Here is a 4,682-nt window from a genome sequence, read left to right as displayed (position 1 = left end):
CAGTTTCATTTATTATAACTCCTTTCACTATAAACTGTTCACCTTTTACTTACAGTAGCGTATATTCTCGAATCTTTTACACGGTCAACAGGAAATATTTAGCCGTAATAAATCTTAGAAAAGAACATTCAAATTATCTTTTATGAATAAAAAAAATAAAAAAGGTATAGAAAAATGAAAGAACCGTTTTCAAAAGATAACTTTTCAATTTTTTCACGTGTTTCTCTCATGCGGATCAGCAAACAGCGAAGACTGCGTGTAACCCTTTGCGCAGGGGCCATGCTAATCTTCTCTGTATCGTTCCAATTTTAGTATATGTACTGCCGAAGCGAGTACAACAACAGATTCGACTGACACCTATATATACTCGTAATTTCACAATAGATACAAATTCAGGATTTGAGATATTTGCATACTGCCGTTAAACTTTTGCAAAATTTAAAAGAAAACGCAGTCGGAAAGGAAAAATAAGTAGTTAGGGACAACTAACTTACAAAAGAACGCATTTTGGTATACCGGTTTAATGTGAAAGTTTATAACTTTGGATGAAAATCGTTTTAAACACTATAAAGGTACAAACGTTTCTAGTACGTATATAGTGGTCGTATAATGTAAATAGTTAGCGGTAAAACGTAAATGACCTAAATGTCGAGTTGTAAAATAGCCATTACCAACGTACCCATATGCATGCATTATAGATTTTCAAGATCATTTGGATCAATCAAGAACAATGAAAATCGTAATGAAACCTCTACAATATATTAAAGTAACTAGAAGTGTACACTGACAAACCCGAGATGATATTTTTTCCACAGGACGAATATAGATAGTACAACGGTTGACCATGTCCAATAGTATTAATTCGCATGTAGTTTAGAATGTTGATGACTTATATAAAAAATAAACATGTTACTGTGCTTTGTATATTACAAATATTTGATCAAAGAAAAATATGGAACGCTTCACGAATTTGCGTGTCATCCTTGCGCAGGGGCCATGCTAATCTTCTCTGTATCGTTCCAATTTTAGTATATGTACTGCCGAAGCGAGTACAACAACAGATTCGACTGACACCTATATATACTCGTAATTTCACAATAGATACAAATTCAGGATTTGAGATATTTGCATACTGCCGTTAAACTTTTGCAAAATTTAAAAGAAAACGCAGTCGGAAAGGAAAAATAAGTAGTTAGGGACAACTAACTTACAAAAGAACGCATTTTGGTATACCGGTTTAATGTGAAATTTTATAACTTTGGATGAAAATCGTTTTAAACACTATAAAGGTACAAACGTTTCTAGTACGTATATAGTGGTCGTATAATGTAAATAGTTAGCGGTAAAACGTAAATGACCTAAATGTCGAGTTGTAAAATAGCCATTACCAACGTACCCATATGCATGCATTATAGATTTTCAAGATCATTTGGATCAATCAAGAACAATGAAAATCGTAATGAAACCTCTACAATATATTAAAGTAACTAGAAGTGTACACTGACAAACCCGAGATGATATTTTTTCCACAGGACGAATATAGATAGTACAACGGTTGACCATGTCCAATAGTATTAATTCGCATGTAGTTTAGAATGTTGATGACTTATATAAAAAATAAACATGTTACTGTGCTTTGTATATTACAAATATTTGATCAAAGAAAAATATGGAACGCTTCACGAATTTGCGTGTCATCCTTGCGCAGGGGCCATGCTAATCTTCTCTGTATCGTTCCAATTTTAGTATATGTACTGCCGAAGCGAGTACAACAACAGATTCGACTGACACCTATATATACTCGTAATTTCACAATAGATACAAATTCAGGATTTGAGATATTTGCATACTGCCGTTAAACTTTTGCAAAATTTAAAAGAAAACGCAGTCGGAAAGGAAAAAATAAGTAGTTAGGGACAACTAACTTACAAAAGAACGCATTTTGGTATACCGGTTTAATGTGAAATTTTATAACTTTGGATGAAAATCGTTTTAAACACTATAAAGGTACAAACGTTTCTAGTACGTATATAGTGGTCGTATAATGTAAATAGTTAGCGGTAAAACGTAAATGACCTAAATGTCGAGTTGTAAAATAGCCATTACCAACGTACCCATATGCATGCATTATAGATTTTCAAGATCATTTGGATCAATCAAGAACAATGAAAATCGTAATGAAACCTCTACAATATATTAAAGTAACTAGAAGTGTACACTGACAAACCCGAGATGATATTTTTTCCACAGGACGAATATAGATAGTACAACGGTTGACCATGTCCAATAGTATTAATTCGCATGTAGTTTAGAATGTTGATGACTTATATAAAAAATAAACATGTTACTGTGCTTTGTATATTACAAATATTTGATCAAAGAAAAATATGGAACGCTTCACGAATTTGCGTGTCATCCTTGCGCAGGGGCCATGCTAATCTTCTCTGTATCGTTCCAATTTTAGTATATGTACTGCCGAAGCGAGTACAACAACAGATTCGACTGACACCTATATATACTCGTAATTTCACAATAGATACAAATTCAGGATTTGAGATATTTGCATACTGCCGTTAAACTTTTGCAAAATTTAAAAGAAAACGCAGTCGGAAAGGAAAAAATAAGTAGTTAGGGACAACTAACTTACAAAAGAACGCATTTTGGTATACCGGTTTAATGTGAAATTTTATAACTTTGGATGAAAATCGTTTTAAACACTATAAAGGTACAAACGTTTCTAGTACGTATATAGTGGTCGTATAATGTAAATAGTTAGCGGTAAAACGTAAATGACCTAAATGTCGAGTTGTAAAATAGCCATTACCAACGTACCCATATGCATGCATTATAGATTTTCAAGATCATTTGGATCAATCAAGAACAATGAAAATCGTAATGAAACCTCTACAATATATTAAAGTAACTAGAAGTGTACACTGACAAACCCGAGATGATATTTTTTCCACAGGACGAATATAGATAGTACAACGGTTGACCATGTCCAATAGTATTAATTCGCATGTAGTTTAGAATGTTGATGACTTATATAAAAAATAAACATGTTACTGTGCTTTGTATATTACAAATATTTGATCAAAGAAAAATATGGAACGCTTCACGAATTTGCGTGTCATCCTTGCGCAGGGGCCATGCTAATCTTCTCTGTATCGTTCCAATTTTAGTATATGTACTGCCGAAGCGAGTACAACAACAGATTCGACTGACACCTATATATACTCGTAATTTCACAATAGATACAAATTCAGGATTTGAGATATTTGCATACTGCCGTTAAACTTTTGCAAAATTTAAAAGAAAACGCAGTCGGAAAGGAAAAATCAGTAGTTAGGGACAACTAACTTACAAAAGAACGCATTTTGGTATACCGGTTTAATGTGAAATTTTATAACTTTGGATGAAAATCGTTTTAAACACTATAAAGGTACAAACGTTTCTAGTACGTATATAGTGGTCGTATAATGTAAATAGTTAGCGGTAAAACGTAAATGACCTAAATGTCGAGTTGTAAAATAGCCATTACCAACGTACCCATATGCATGCATTATAGATTTTCAAGATCATTTGGATCAATCAAGAACAATGAAAATCGTAATGAAACCTCTACAATATATTAAAGTAACTAGAAGTGTACACTGACAAACCCGAGATGATATTTTTTCCACAGGACGAATATAGATAGTACAACGGTTGACCATGTCCAATAGTATTAATTCGCATGTAGTTTAGAATGTTGATGACTTATATAAAAAATAAACATGTTACTGTGCTTTGTATATTACAAATATTTGATCAAAGAAAAATATGGAACGCTTCACGAATTTGCGTGTCATCCTTGCGCAGGGGCCATGCTAATCTTCTCTGTATCGTTCCAATTTTAGTATATGTACTGCCGAAGCGAGTACAACAACAGATTCGACTGACACCTATATATACTCGTAATTTCACAATAGATACAAATTCAGGATTTGAGATATTTGCATACTGCCGTTAAACTTTTGCAAAATTTAAAAGAAAACGCAGTCGGAAAGGAAAAAATAAGTAGTTAGGGACAACTAACTTACAAAAGAACGCATTTTGGTATACCGGTTTAATGTGAAATTTTAAAACTTTGGATGAAAATCGTTTTAAACACTATAAAGGTACAAACGTTTCTAGTACGTATATAGTGGTCGTATAATGTAAATAGTTAGCGGTAAAACGTAAATGACCTAAATGTCGAGTTGTAAAATAGCCATTACCAACGTACCCATATGCATGCATTATAGATTTTCAAGATCATTTGGATCAATCAAGAACAATGAAAATCGTAATGAAACCTCTACAATATATTAAAGTAACTAGAAGTGTACACTGACAAACCCGAGATGATATTTTTTCCACAGGACGAATATAGATAGTACAACGGTTGACCATGTCCAATAGTATTAATTCGCATGTAGTTTAGAATGTTGATGACTTGTATAAAAAATAAACATGTTACTGTGCTTTGTATATTACAAATATTTGATCAAAGAAAAATATGGAACGCTTCACGAATTTGCGTGTCATCCTTGCGCAGGGGCCATGCTAATCTTCTCTGTATCGTTCCAATTTTAGTATATGTACTGCCGAAGCGAGTACAACAACAGATTCGACTGACACCTATATATACTCGTAATTTC

The 4,682-nt window shown here is 33.0% G+C and overlaps 6 non-coding genes and 1 pseudogene across 6 annotated transcripts; all 7 read right to left on the bottom strand.

Moving 5' to 3' along the window:
• Window positions 1-240: 240 nt before the first annotated feature.
• Window positions 241-336, bottom strand: LOC143050051 (U6 spliceosomal RNA; annotated as a pseudogene).
• A 610-nt stretch (window positions 337-946) lies between these two features.
• Window positions 947-1,053, bottom strand: LOC143050041 (U6 spliceosomal RNA). The gene has a single exon (XR_012970428.1). It is a non-coding gene; the product is annotated as a U6 spliceosomal RNA (small nuclear RNA).
• Window positions 1,054-1,663: 610 nt separating this feature from the next.
• LOC143050040 (U6 spliceosomal RNA) lies at window positions 1,664-1,770 on the bottom strand. The gene has a single exon (XR_012970426.1). It is a non-coding gene; the product is annotated as a U6 spliceosomal RNA (small nuclear RNA).
• Window positions 1,771-2,381: 611 nt separating this feature from the next.
• LOC143050039 (U6 spliceosomal RNA) lies at window positions 2,382-2,488 on the bottom strand. Its single transcript, XR_012970425.1, has one exon. It is a non-coding gene; the product is annotated as a U6 spliceosomal RNA (small nuclear RNA).
• Window positions 2,489-3,099: 611 nt separating this feature from the next.
• LOC143050038 (U6 spliceosomal RNA) lies at window positions 3,100-3,206 on the bottom strand. The gene has a single exon (XR_012970424.1). It is a non-coding gene; the product is annotated as a U6 spliceosomal RNA (small nuclear RNA).
• A 610-nt stretch (window positions 3,207-3,816) lies between these two features.
• Window positions 3,817-3,923, bottom strand: LOC143050037 (U6 spliceosomal RNA). The gene has a single exon (XR_012970423.1). It is a non-coding gene; the product is annotated as a U6 spliceosomal RNA (small nuclear RNA).
• Window positions 3,924-4,534: 611 nt separating this feature from the next.
• Window positions 4,535-4,641, bottom strand: LOC143050036 (U6 spliceosomal RNA). The gene has a single exon (XR_012970422.1). It is a non-coding gene; the product is annotated as a U6 spliceosomal RNA (small nuclear RNA).
• Window positions 4,642-4,682: the final 41 nt, after the last annotated feature.

The sequence above is a fragment of the Mytilus galloprovincialis genome, chromosome 10 (assembly GCF_965363235.1).
Source record: "Mytilus galloprovincialis chromosome 10, xbMytGall1.hap1.1, whole genome shotgun sequence".
In the NCBI taxonomy this organism is placed as follows: Eukaryota; Metazoa; Mollusca; class Bivalvia; order Mytilida; family Mytilidae; genus Mytilus; species Mytilus galloprovincialis.
This window is presented reverse-complemented; position numbering and strand designations above follow the sequence as displayed.